The sequence below is a fragment of the Rhipicephalus microplus genome, unplaced genomic scaffold (assembly GCF_043290135.1).
Source record: "Rhipicephalus microplus isolate Deutch F79 unplaced genomic scaffold, USDA_Rmic scaffold_617, whole genome shotgun sequence".
In the NCBI taxonomy this organism is placed as follows: Eukaryota; Metazoa; Arthropoda; class Arachnida; order Ixodida; family Ixodidae; genus Rhipicephalus; species Rhipicephalus microplus.
In genome coordinates, this window is record NW_027465175.1 from 22501 (window position 1) to 35000 (window position 12500).

Here is a 12500-nt window from a genome sequence, read left to right on the forward strand (position 1 = left end):
CGGGAGACTTTTTCCGCTTCGCGGCAAGTCGTCGCGCCGTGCTCTCCGCATCAACCGCGTACGCAGCGAACCGCAAACGTCGGGCGCAGCCTCCTCACCTCCCTGCGCTTTGCGCGCGAACGTTCCCTGTTCGCGCGGCAAAGCCTGGAGGAGGCACGGCCCCGCAGCGTGTTCGAGCGCCCGGTCTACGGGACACCCTGCTTACTTCGAGGGCAACAAGCGCAACGCAAGGCTGCGATCTCGCGCACTTTGCGCACGGCTGGAGAAGCTTTGCTGGCCGGCTTTCGCTCCTCGTGTTTACCGTGCGTTAAAGTTGCGCGTCCGTGGCTCTCGCAGCTCTTGCGCGCCCGGTCGCAGAGAGGAGTACGCAACCTCGACCGCACTTTCCCTGCAGGCTTCCTTCCGACTCGAAGTCCTGCGGCGGTCTCAACGAGGTGCCACATCCTCAATGCAGTCGGTCGCCCCCGTTTCGGTTGGGCTCTGGCACGACGGTCGCCACCGTCTCGCCCTTGAGTGGCCGCTGTTGGCGCTCGCTGTGAGGTGTTCAGCGTGCTGTCCGTGTTGCCGACGCGGTCAAAACGAGTCGACGGCTCACGTTCCCTTGTGCGCCGAAGGCTCTCTTGATATGTGATCCGACCCTCAGACAGACGAAGCCAAGGGAAGACCCAAGGCCGCAATGTGCGTTCAAAGAATCAGTGCTCAGTGTGTCCTGCAATTCACACCAAGTCTCGCAGCTGGCTGCGTTCTTCATCGACCCGAGAACCGAGTGATCCACCGCTTAGAGTCGTGAAAAAGTGTTTGTTCAATTCCGTACAGTCAAAACCAAACGTTTCTGGCACTCGGCCAAACAGTGGCCAAGAAGGGCGCTTTTCAGCGCACGCTTGGACTCCAAAACTCTGCCGCGCCTTTTTCGGCTGCCGCAAATCGAGCAAACGGTGTGTTTCGGACGGCGTTTCGCTTCCGCTACTTGCGAGTGCTTTCGTGGTCCACCCCTCTATAAATACTCGGGAGGCGTCGAAGCCGGTTCTCCAAGCCGGACCCGTAGGTATCGTTGTGTGCTCGCTCTCATTGGCCCGCCTAACCAGAAAATGCCTGCGGTACACCCATTTGGATAAGAGTGCACGCAGATGCGGGCCTCGACGGCTACACATTTCCTCGGGCGGCCGCCTCCCGGCCTCCGTGGAGCGCGGGATGCACGGTCCCATCGACAAGCCTCTCCCGTTTTTACCGTGGCGTCGCGGTTCACCACGGCGGGCGGGTCGGTCTCCTCCGCATAAAAAGGGGGACCCCCGCTTTTTGTTCCACGAAATCGCACAAGCTTTTTTCGCATCCACGGTTTGCCACCGCACACCAAAATGCCGATCCGGCTGCCTACTTTAGCCAACAGGTGGAGCCAGGCGCGCCGTACTTGCGCGGCACTTCCCACGTCCACCGAAGTCGGTGCCAAGGACCACTTTCGGCGCCGGAGCCGCGTACGAGCCTACTCGAGGCGGAAGAACGAAGCCAGCAAGGGCCTGGCCGCAAGTGCGTTCAATTGTCGGGACGTCCAAGTCCCTCGTTCTTCCGTGCTTCCTCTTTCGGCAAGTCGTTGCGGCACCTTCCCAAAGCGCGCAGACCCGCTAATCGCGACGAGCGCGACGTGGCCGTGCCGCCTTTCCCTCGGCAGCAAGCAAAACGCCTGGCAACGTCGACGCTCCCCTAACCGCGATCTCGCACCGTGTTTCGTGTGGCGAATTCAAAAGCCGGCCGGCGCTGCTGCAACCATTACGGTCGGTACGCATACGCCGCGGAGGGCGGGACGGTCATCGGAGCGTGCGGTTCCTCCATCGAGTACTGCGCACCTCGGCCGTCGCATCGCCGTGCCATGACCGGCCGCGCGTCAACGCGAACCGGTGCCAGCGAGATCCCTCGCCTGCAAGAACCGACCGGCAGCCTCCGTCACCCGAGGACGCGGAGGCGCTTGCCGCGGACGGCGGGACGGTATGCACTGGTGCACAGCGGACCCGTCACATCGCCAGTTCCTTGACCGACCGCCGACGCTTGTGCCGTTCCTCTCGTACTTGGCAGTCGCCGCGCGATTGTCGGGTCTCGTTCTTGCACGCTCGAACGGTCGGGAGGGCACTCGGCTGGCGTTTCGGGAACGCGCAGCCTCGCCTTCTACCGACGTAACCACGACTCGCCGTTCGCGCTCCGCCGCTCCTGTTTACAGTACTAGGCGGTCCCGCAGCGGTCGGGTCGCGCATTTCGAGCGCTTCGAGCCACGGTGCAGTGGCGGGTCGAAAGCCGACCTATGAGTGCGTTGCGCCGTTTGTACCCGCGTCCGCCACCTGGCCGACCGTCCAAGGTCGCGGTGTTGGCGTCCGCTGGGCGCAACAATTTGTCACGGGGTGCCGCTCCACATTCAGGCAGCCCCGTGGGGAAAAGCCGACCCCGCGTCCAAACGGGGTCAGCGGCAGAAAGTGTCGGGCGCAGACGCAGCTGAGGCGCTCACCCTTCACAATCCGTTAATGATCCTTCCGCAGGTTCACCTACGGAAACCTTGTTACGACTTTTACTTCCTCTAAATGATCAAGTTTGGTCATCTTTCCAACAGACCGGCGCAACCGAAAGGCCGCGCCGGACATCGGTCCGAAGACCTCACTAAATCATTCAATCGGTAGTAGCGACGGGCGGTGTGTACAAAGGGCAGGGACGTAATCAACGCGAGCTTATGACTCGCGCTTACTGGGAATTCCTCGTTCAAGGGGAACAATTGCAAGCCCCTATCCCAATCACGAAAGAAGTTCCACGGGTTACCCAGTCTTTTCAGACAGGGATAAAGACACGCTGCTTCCTTCAGTGTAGCGCGCGTGCGGCCCCGGACATCTAAGGGCATCACAGACCTGTTATTGCTCTGTTTCGTGCGGCTAGGAGCCGCTTGTCCCTCTAAGAAGGTTGTAAGGTGCTGGGAACCCCGCACCTATTTAATAGGCTAGAGTCTCGTTCGTTATCGGAATTAACCAGACAAATCGCTCCACCAACTAAGAACGGCCATGCACCACCATCCACCGAATCAAGAAAGAGCTCTCAATCTGTCAATCCTCCCAGTGTCCGGGCCGGGTAAGTTTTCCCGTGTTGAGTCAAATTAAGCCGCAGGCTCCACTCCTGGTGGTGCCCTTCCGTCAATTCCTTTAAGTTTCAGCTTTGCAACCATACTTCCCCCGGAACCCAAATACTTTGGTTTCCCGGAAGCTGCCCGCCGAGTCATTTGAGTAACTCAGGCGGATCGCTGGTTGGCATCGTTTATGGTCAGAACTAGGGCGGTATCTGATCGCCTTCGAACCTCTGACTTTCGTTCTTGATCAATGAAAACATTCTTGGCAAATGCTTTCGCAGTAGTTCGTCTTGCGACGGTCCAAGAATTTCACCTCTAGCGCCGCAATACGAATGCCCCCGTCCGTCCCTCTTAATCATTACCTCGTATTCCAAAAACCAACAGAACAGAAACGAGGTCTTGTTCTATTATTCCATGCAAGTTTATTCAGGCGACTCGCCTGCGTTGAGCACTCTAATTTTTTCAAAGTAAAAGCACCGGCCATCTCGAGGCACACAATGAAGTGCACCAAGAAAGAACCGGCATGATGTTCAGTCCGAGCCGTCGCATCGGGTAGATGCACTACTCGTCTGGAACTGAGATCCAACTACGAGCTTTTTAACCGCAGCAGCTTTAGTATACGCTATTGGAGCTGGAATTACCGCGGCTGCTGGCACCAGACTTGCCCTCCAATTGATCCTCGTTAAAGGATTTAGAGTGTACTCATTTCAATTACGGGGCCTCAAAAGAGTCCCGTATTGTTATTTTTCGTCACTACCTCCCCGTGCCGGGAGTGGGTAATTTGCGCGCCTGCTGCCTTCCTTGGATGTGGTAGCCGTTTCTCAGGCTCCCTCTCCGGAATCGAACCCTGATTCTCCGTTACCCGTAACAACCATGGTAAGCAAGTAACCTACCATCGAAAGTTGATAAGGCAGACACTTGAAAGAAACGTCGCCGGCTCGTGGCCATGCGATCAGCACAAAGTTATCCAGAGTCACCACACAATACGGGCCGAAACCCGATCGATCTTGGTCTAATAAAAGCACCCGTTACCCAAAGGGCTCCAGGCTCACTGCATGTATTAGCTCTAGAATTGCCACAGTTATCCAAGTAGGAAGAAACGATCTAAGGAACCATAACTGATTTAATGAGCCATTCGCGGTTTCGCCTTATTTCGGCATGTACTTAGACATGCATGGCTTAATCTTTGAGACAAGCATATGATTACTGGCAGGATCAACCAGGTAATCGTTCGACTGCGCGTCCGTCCTCGCCCTCGGCGGGCCGGACGCAGTCTGTGTGCGGCGGAGGCCACCTTCAGGCGCCCCAACACGCTTATTTTGCACTCCGAGATGACGGCGTTCGAGCTCGCTACGGCACAACCTTCCCGAAAGACGAGTGGGAGCCGTGCGGCAAGAAGCACGTTCATGCTCGCTCTTTTTCGTTGCATCGACTCGGTCGCGCCGTGCGGGTTGCCCAAGCCCGCTGCACTGTCGGTGGACCGGCCGGAACTAGCAACGGAGCCGAGACTGCAAAGCCGCCAGACGACGGGTCACGCCCGCGTCTTCGGCGCTTTCGCATCTGAATCGCCCGAGGACGACACGGAACACACCTCGATATCGTGGTAAAACGGCACCGTCCGACAACCAGCCCCTAACGCATCAAGCGGATGAGGCTGCAGACGACTGCCGTGGATTCCCCTGGAGCAGACCCGAGGACACGCTTGACGAGGCCGAAGCCCGCCGCATATCAGACACCCGGTCGCTTTCGCGTACGCCGCTCACGAGAACCCCCACATAATAGCAGCGATAAGTACCCAGACCTCCTTGGGCCCTAATACGAGCGTACTCGAGAAAATTTCACCGCGGGTGTGCCCCGAAACGTGTGGCATGTTGAGCGTGCCACAAGTCTACGTCGCTCTCAAACCCGCCGAGGTCGTAGAATTTGCGACCCTACTCACGAAATTCCCACCGAGGATACGGCCGCAAACGTACCGCACCTTGGGTAGGCCACGAGTTTGTGCAACACTACGCTGACGGCACAGCACCGAGGTCGTGCGCGCACGCACGGGAAAATTCCGCCGCGGTTTCTGCCGAAAACGTGAGGCACCACGACTCTCCGCAAGTTCGCGTCGACTGCGAAAGACCGAAGTCGTGAACGACGTGTCCGCTACTCGCCGCCGACACGCTGGACACCAAACGTACAACGACTCGACGGCGTCGTAGAGGCCCACGACGCGGTTTTCCTTAACGACGTCTCGGCGTGGCACCGACAGGTTAGAACGGCCGACCAACGTTCCCTGTCCGCCGTTCGGCTCAGTCGAAGGGCTCGGCGACTTCGGCAACGCTGCGAAGCCGCACGGTGACGCACGCCATGTCCCCATTTTTTTTTTTCTTTCTGCGTCTGCCGGGGTGCCCCTATAATAGCAGCGATAAGCACCCAGACCGCCGTGGGTCGCTCGCCCCGGCTGACGTGGTTTTTCGTACTCCTGCGGCGGTCGCCGTCAAGCACGTCCAAATACGCTACTTTCGTGGGCGCATTCACGCTCTTTCGCTTCGCCGGAGTGCCAGCACTCACTCTGCCAAAAACGGCGAACATCCGAGCGGCGGTTCCCACTTTTGCGTCGGCGTCGCAAACCCCGCCCCGGCAGACGAGGTTTGCCGTACTCGTGCGACGGTGGCCGGCGGGCACGTCGAAAGACGCCGATATCGTGCGCGAATTGGCGCACCTTGGCTTCACCGGAGTGCCGCCACTGACTCCTCCAAAAACGGCGAAGATCCGAGCGGCGCTTCCCACTTTCGCATCGGCGTCCCGAACTCCGCCCCGGCTGACGCGGTTTACCGTACTCGTGCGACGGTCGCCGGCGAGCACGTGGAAAGACGCCGATATCGTGCCCGAATCGGCTCCGTTCGGCTTCGCCGGAGTGCCAGCACTGGCTCGGCGAAAGACGACGAACATCCGAGCGACGGTTCTCACTATTGCGTACGCGTCGCAAACCCCGCCCCGGCAGACGCACTTTGCCGTACTCGTGCGACGGTCGCCGGCGAGCACGTAGAAAGACGCCGATATCGTGCCGGAATACGGCCCCGTTTGGCTTCGCCGGAGTGCCAGCACTCACTCGGCCACAAACGGCGAACATCCGAGCGGCGGTTCCCACTTAGCCGTCGGCGTCCCGAACTCCGCCCCGGCAGACGCGGTTGCCGAGCTCGTGCGACTAGCGACCGCGAAGCCGTCTCGCGACGCCGCTTTCGTGCGCGGCTCCCACTGCGACCTGGGTCACCCGAGGTCGACGAGCAAAAAAGAATGTCGAAAAAAATTTTTTTTTTTTTTGCGTCTGCCGGGGTGCCCCTATAATAGCAGCGATAAGCACCCAGACCGCCATGGGTCGCTCGCCCCGGCTGACGTGGTTTTTCGTTTTCCTGCGGTGGTCGTCGTCAAGCACGTCCAAACACGCCACTTTCGTGGGCGCATTCGCGCTCTTTCGCTTCGCCGGAGTGCCAGCACTCACTCTGCCAAAAACGGCGAACATCCGAGCGGCGGTTCCCACTTTTGCGTCGGCGTCGCAAACCCCGCCCCGGCAGACGAGGTTTGCCGTACTCGTGCGACGGTGGCCGGCGGGCACGTCGAAAGACGCCGATATCGTGCGCGAATTGGCGCACCTTGGCTTCACCGGAGTGCCGCCACTGACTCCTCCAAAAACGGCGAAGATCCGAGCGGCGCTTCCCACTTTCGCATCGGCGTCCCGAACTCCGCCCCGGCTGACGCGGTTTACCGTACTCGTGCGACGGTCGCCGGCGAGCACGTGGAAAGACGCCGATATCGTGCCCGAATCGGCTCCGTTCGGCTTCGCCGGATTGCCAGCACTGGCTCGGCGAAAGACGACGAACATCCGAGCGACGGTTCTCACTATTGCGTACGCGTCGCAAACCCCGCCCCGGCAGACGCACTTTGCCGTACTCGTGCGACGGTCGCCGGCGAGCACGTAGAAAGACGCCGATATCGTGCCGGAATCGGCCCCGTTTGGCTTCGCCGGAGTGCCAGCACTCACTCGGCCACAAACGGCGAACATCCGAGCGGCGGTTCCCACTTAGCCGTCGGCGTCCCGAACTCCGCCCCGGCAGACGCGGTTGCCGAGCTCGTGCGACTAGCGACCGCGAAGCCGTCTCGCGACGCCGCTTTCGTGCGCGGCTCCCACTGCGACCTGGGTCACCCGAGGTCGACGAGCAAAAAAGAATGTCGAAAAAAATTTTTTTTTTTTTTTTTGCGTCTGCCGGGGTGCCCCTATAATAGCAGCGATAAGCACCCAGACCGCCATGGGTCGCTCGCCCCGGCTGACGTGGTTTTTCGTTTTCCTGCGGTGGTCGTCGTCAAGCACGTCCAAACACGCCACTTTCGTGGGCGCATTCGCGCTCTTTCGCTTCGCCGGAGTGCCAGCACTCACTCTGCCAAAAACGGCGAACATCCTAGTGGCGGTTCCCACTTTTGCGTCGGCGTCGCCAACCCCGCCCCGGCATACGCGGTTTGCCGTACTCGTGCGGCGGTGGCCGGCGGGCACGTCGAAAGACACCGATATCGTGCGCGAGTCGATGCTTCTTGGTCTCGCAGGAGGGCCGCCACTCACTCCTGCAAAAACGGCGAAGATCCGAGCGGCGCTTCCCACTTTTTCGTCGGCGTCGCAAACCTCGCCCCGGCAGACGCGCTTTGCCGTACTCGTGCGACGGTCGCCGGCGAGCACGTCGAAATACGCCGATATCGTGCCCGAATCGGCCCCGTTTCGCTTCGCCGGAGTGCCAGCACTCGCTCGGCCAAAGACGACGAACATCCGAGCGACGGTTCCCACTATTGCGTACGCGTCGCGAACCCCGCCCCGGCAGACGCGGTTTGCCGTACTCGTGCGGCGGTGGCCGGCGGGCACGTCGAAAGACGCCGATATCGTGCACGAATTGGCGCTCCTTGGCTTCACCGGAGTGCCAGCACTCACTCGGCCAAAAACGGCGAACATCCGAGCAGCGGTACCCACTTAGCCGTCGGCATCCCGAACTCCGCGCCGGCTGACGCGGTTGCCGAGCTCGTGCGACTAGCGACCGCGAACGCGTCTCGCGACGCCGCTTTCGTGCGCGGCTCCCATTGCGACCTGGGTTACCCGAGCTCGACCAGCAAAAAAGAAGGTCGAAAATTTTTTTTTTTTTTCTGCGTCTGCCGGGGTGCCCCTATAATAGCAGCGATAAGCACCCAGACCGCCGTGTGTCGCTCGCCCCGGCTGACGTGGTTTTTCGTACTCCTGCAGCGGTCGCCGTCACGCACGTCCAAATACGCCACTTTCGTGGGCGCATTCGCGCTCTTTCGCGTCGCCGGAGTGCCAGCACTCACTCTGCCAAAAACGGCCAACATCCGAGCGGCGGTTCCCACTTTTGCGTCGGCGTCGTAAACCCCGCCCCGGCAGACGCGGTTTGCCCTACTCGTGCGACGGTCGCCGGCGAGCGCGTCGAAAGACGCCGATATCGTGCGCTAATTGGCGCTCCCTGGCTTCTCCGGAGTGCCGCCACTCACTCCTCCAAAAACGGCGAAGATCCGAGCGGCGTTCTCCACTTTCGCATCGGCGTCCCGAACTCCGCCCGGGCTGACGCGGTTTACCGTACTCGTGCGACGGTCGCCGGCGGGCACGTCGAAAGACGCCGATATCGTGCCGTAATCGGCCCCGTTTGGCTTCGCCCGTGTGCCAGCACTCACTCGGCCAAAAACGGCGAACATCCGAGCAGCGTTTCCCACTTTCGCATCGGCGTCCCGAAGCCCGCCCCGGCAGACGCGGTTTGCCCTACTCGAGCGACGGTCGCCGGCGATCACGTCGAAAGGCGCCGAATTCGTGCACGAATCGATGCTTCTTGGTCTCGCAGGAGGGCCGCCACTCACTCCTGCAAAAACGGCGAAGATCCGAGTTGCGCTTCCCACTTTTTCGTCGGCGTCCCGAACTACGCCCCGGCTGACGCGGTTTACCGTACTCGTGCGACGGTCGCCGGCGGGCACTTCAAAATACGCCGATTTCGTGGGCGCATTCACGCTGTTTCGCTTCCCCGGAGTGCCAACACTCACTCTGCCGAAAGCGGCGATCATCCGAGCGGCGGTTCCCACTTTTGCGTCGGCTTCGCAAACGGCGCCCCGGCAGACGCGCTCGTGCGACGTACTCGTGCGACGGTCGCCGGCGAGCACGTCGAAAGACGCCGATATCGTGCTCGAATCGACCCCGTTTCGCTTCGCCGGAGTGCTGCCAGTCACGGCGCAGAAAACGGCGAACAAGTGTTTTTTTTTTTTTTTTCCTAGAATTTGTGTTATAGAAGGCACATTTGATATCGGACGATAATTTTCAACTTTATCACGCGCACCGATTTTCGTGTAGAGGTTTGCAAGTTTATGGGAATTTCTCCACTTGGAATAATGCGATTTAGTAGTACTACGAGAACTTCATGGATGTACTCAAGGGTACGGGGCAAGTCAGTTACGTCAACACCTGCAGATTTTTTACACTTCAAACTGAAAATTGTTGGTTGTGAGTCCTCGTGTGATATTAAAGGCCGATTCGCTAACACATAGAACAAAGAAAGAAAGGAAGAAAAAACGCCCGCGCTCGCTCAAGAAACCTGGGTTCGCAACAAGTGGCAACAACAAGCAACCGAGCGAGTGCGCCAAAACCCGTGGCGGCCGAACAAACGCGAAGTCCCAACCGCGTCAGCCGGGGCGGCACGGGACAGGAAAAATCACTTCAGCCGGGGCGGCGGGGCACCGAATAAACCTCGTCACCTCGTCGCAGGATAAAAGAGGAAACAAAAAGTCTAAACAGCGTCTGCTGGAGCGAATGCGTAATAAAACAACAACAACAACAAAAAAAAAAACACCCGCGCTCAAGAAGTCTGCAATCACCACAAAAGGCGACTGTGACCGAGCAGCGTCAGCCGGGGCCGTGCGGAAACGGAAAAACCGCGACTACCGGGGCGTCGAGGCACCGAAAAATCCACTTCAGCCGCGGCGAAAAAAAAAAACAAAAAGAAAGACGGAGGGGGGGGGGGGAACCACGTCTGCCGGGGCGAAGGAAAAAAAAAAAACGCGTCTGCCGGGGCGAGCCCGGGTGCGGCACCACCGGGAAAACTGTGGCAAACAGACATGGCGATCGAGTGAGTGGGCCGCCAGCCAGGCTCAGCCAAAAAGTGCAAAGTCCGAACTGCGTCAGCCGGGGCGGCAAAAACCACGTCAGCCGGGGCGGCGCAAAAAACCGCGTCTGCCGGGGCGGCACGAAACCGCGTCAGCCGGGGCGGCGCGAAAACTGCGTCAGCCGGGGCGAAAGAAAAAAAAAAAAAAACGCGTCTGCCGGGGCGAGCCCGGGTGCGGCACCACCGGGAAAACTGGTGGCAAACAGACATGGCGATCGAGTGAGTGGGCCGCCAGCCAGGCACAGCCGAAAAGTGCAAAGTCCGAACCGTGTCAGCCGGGGCGGCAAAAAACCGCGTCAGCCGGGGCGGCGCAAAAAACCGCGTCTGCCGGGGCGGCACGAAACCGCGTCTGCCGGGGCGGCGCGAAAACTGCGTCAGCCGGGGGCGAGCCCGGGTGCGGCACCACCGGAAAACTGTGGCAAACAGACATGGCGATCGAGTGAGTGGGCCGCCAGCCAGGCTCAGCCAAAAAGTGCCAAGTCCGAACTGCGTCAGCCGGGGCGGCAAAAAACCGCGTCAGCCGGGGCGGCGCAAAAAACCGCGTCTGCCGGGGCGGCGCGAAAACCGCGTCTGCCGGGGCGGCGCGAAAACTGCGTCAGCCGGGGCGAAAGAAAAAAAAAAACGCGTCTGCCGGGGCGAGCCCGGGTGCGGCACCACCGGGAAAACTGTGGCAAACAGACATGGCGATCGAGTGAGTGGGCCGCCAGCAAGGCTCAGCCAAAAAGTGCTAAGTCCGAACTGCGTCAGCTGGGGCGGCAAAAAACCGCGTCTGCCGGGGCGGCACGAAACCGCGTCAGCCGGGGCGGCGCGAAAACCGCGTCTGCCGGGGCGGCACGAAACCGCGTCAGCCGGGGCGGCGCGAAAACTGCGTCAGCCGGGGCGAGCCCGGGTGCGGCACCACCGGGAAAACTGTGGCAAACAGACATGGCGATCGAGTGAGTGGGCCGCCAGCCAGGCACAGCCGAAAAGTGCTAAGTCCGAACTGCGTCAGCCGGGGCGGCAAAAAACCGCGTCAGCCGGGGCGGCGCGAAAACCGCGTCTGCCGGGGCGGCACGAAACCGCGTCAGCCGGGGCGGCGCGAAAACTGCGTCAGCCGGGGCGAGCCCGGGTGCGGCACCACCGGGAAAACTGTGGCTAACAGACATGGCGATCGAGTGAGTGGGCCACCAGCCAGGCTCAGCCAAAAAGTGCTAAGTCCGAACTGCGTCAGCCGGGGCGGCAAAAACCGCGTCAGCCGGGGCGGCGCAAAAACCGCGTCTGCCGGGGCGGCACGAAACCGCGTCAGCCGGGGCGGCGCGAAAACTGCGTCAGCCGGGGCGAAAGAAAAAAAAAAAAACGCGTCTGCCGGGGCGAGCCCGGGTGCGGCACCACCGGGAAAACTGTGGCAAACAGACATGGCGATCGAGTGAGTGGGCCGCCAGCCAGGCACAGCCGAAAAGTGCCAAGTCCGAACTGCGTCAGCCGGGGCGGCAAAAAACCGCGTCAGCCGGGGCGGCGCAAAAAACCGCGTCTGCCGGGGCGGCACGAAACCGCGTCAGCCGGGGCGGCGCGAAAACTGCGTCAGCCGGGGCGAGCCCGGGTGCGGCACCACCGGGAAAACTGTGGCAAACAGACATGGCGATCGAGTGAGTGGGCCGCCAGCCAGGCTCAGCCAAAAAGTGCCAAGTCCGAACTGCGTCAGCCGGGGCGGCGCAAAAAACCGCGTCTGCCGGGGCGGCGCGAAAACCGCGTCTGCCGGGGCGGCGCGAAAACTGCGTCAGCCGGGGCGAAAGAAAAAAAAAACGCGTCTGCCGGGGCGGCAAAAAACCGCGTCTGCCGGGGCGGCACGAAACCGCGTCAGCCGGGGCGGCGCGAAAACCGCGTCTGCCGGGGCGGCACGAAACCGCGTCAGCCGGGGCGAGCCCGGGTGCGGCACCACCGGGAAAACTGTGGCAAACAGACATGGCGATCGAGTGAGTGGGCCGCCAGCCAGGCACAGCCGAAAAGTGCTAAGTCCGAACTGCGTCAGCCGGGGCGGCAAAAACCGCGTCAGCCGGGGCGGCGCAAAAACCGCGTCTGCCGGGGCGAATGCAAAAAAAACAAAGAAAAAAGCCCGCGCTTAATCAAAAGAAAACAAAGAAAAAAGCTTGCGCTTAATCAAAAGAAAACAAACAAAAAAAGTTCGCGCTTAAGCCTGGCGGTGGAACCACCGGGGCAAACAGACCTGGCGATCGAGTGAGTGGGCC

The 12500-nt window shown here is 60.7% G+C and overlaps 2 non-coding genes across 2 annotated transcripts; both read right to left on the minus strand.

Annotated features, from left to right (window-relative positions):
• Nucleotides 1-633: 633 nt before the first annotated feature.
• LOC142795305 (5.8S ribosomal RNA) lies at nucleotides 634-786 on the minus strand. The gene has a single exon (XR_012892928.1). It is a non-coding gene; the product is annotated as a 5.8S ribosomal RNA (ribosomal RNA).
• Nucleotides 787-2505: 1719 nt separating this feature from the next.
• On the minus strand, nucleotides 2506-4320 carry LOC142795312 (small subunit ribosomal RNA). Its single transcript, XR_012892932.1, has one exon. It is a non-coding gene; the product is annotated as a small subunit ribosomal RNA (ribosomal RNA).
• Between the last annotated feature and the right edge of the window lie 8180 nt (nucleotides 4321-12500).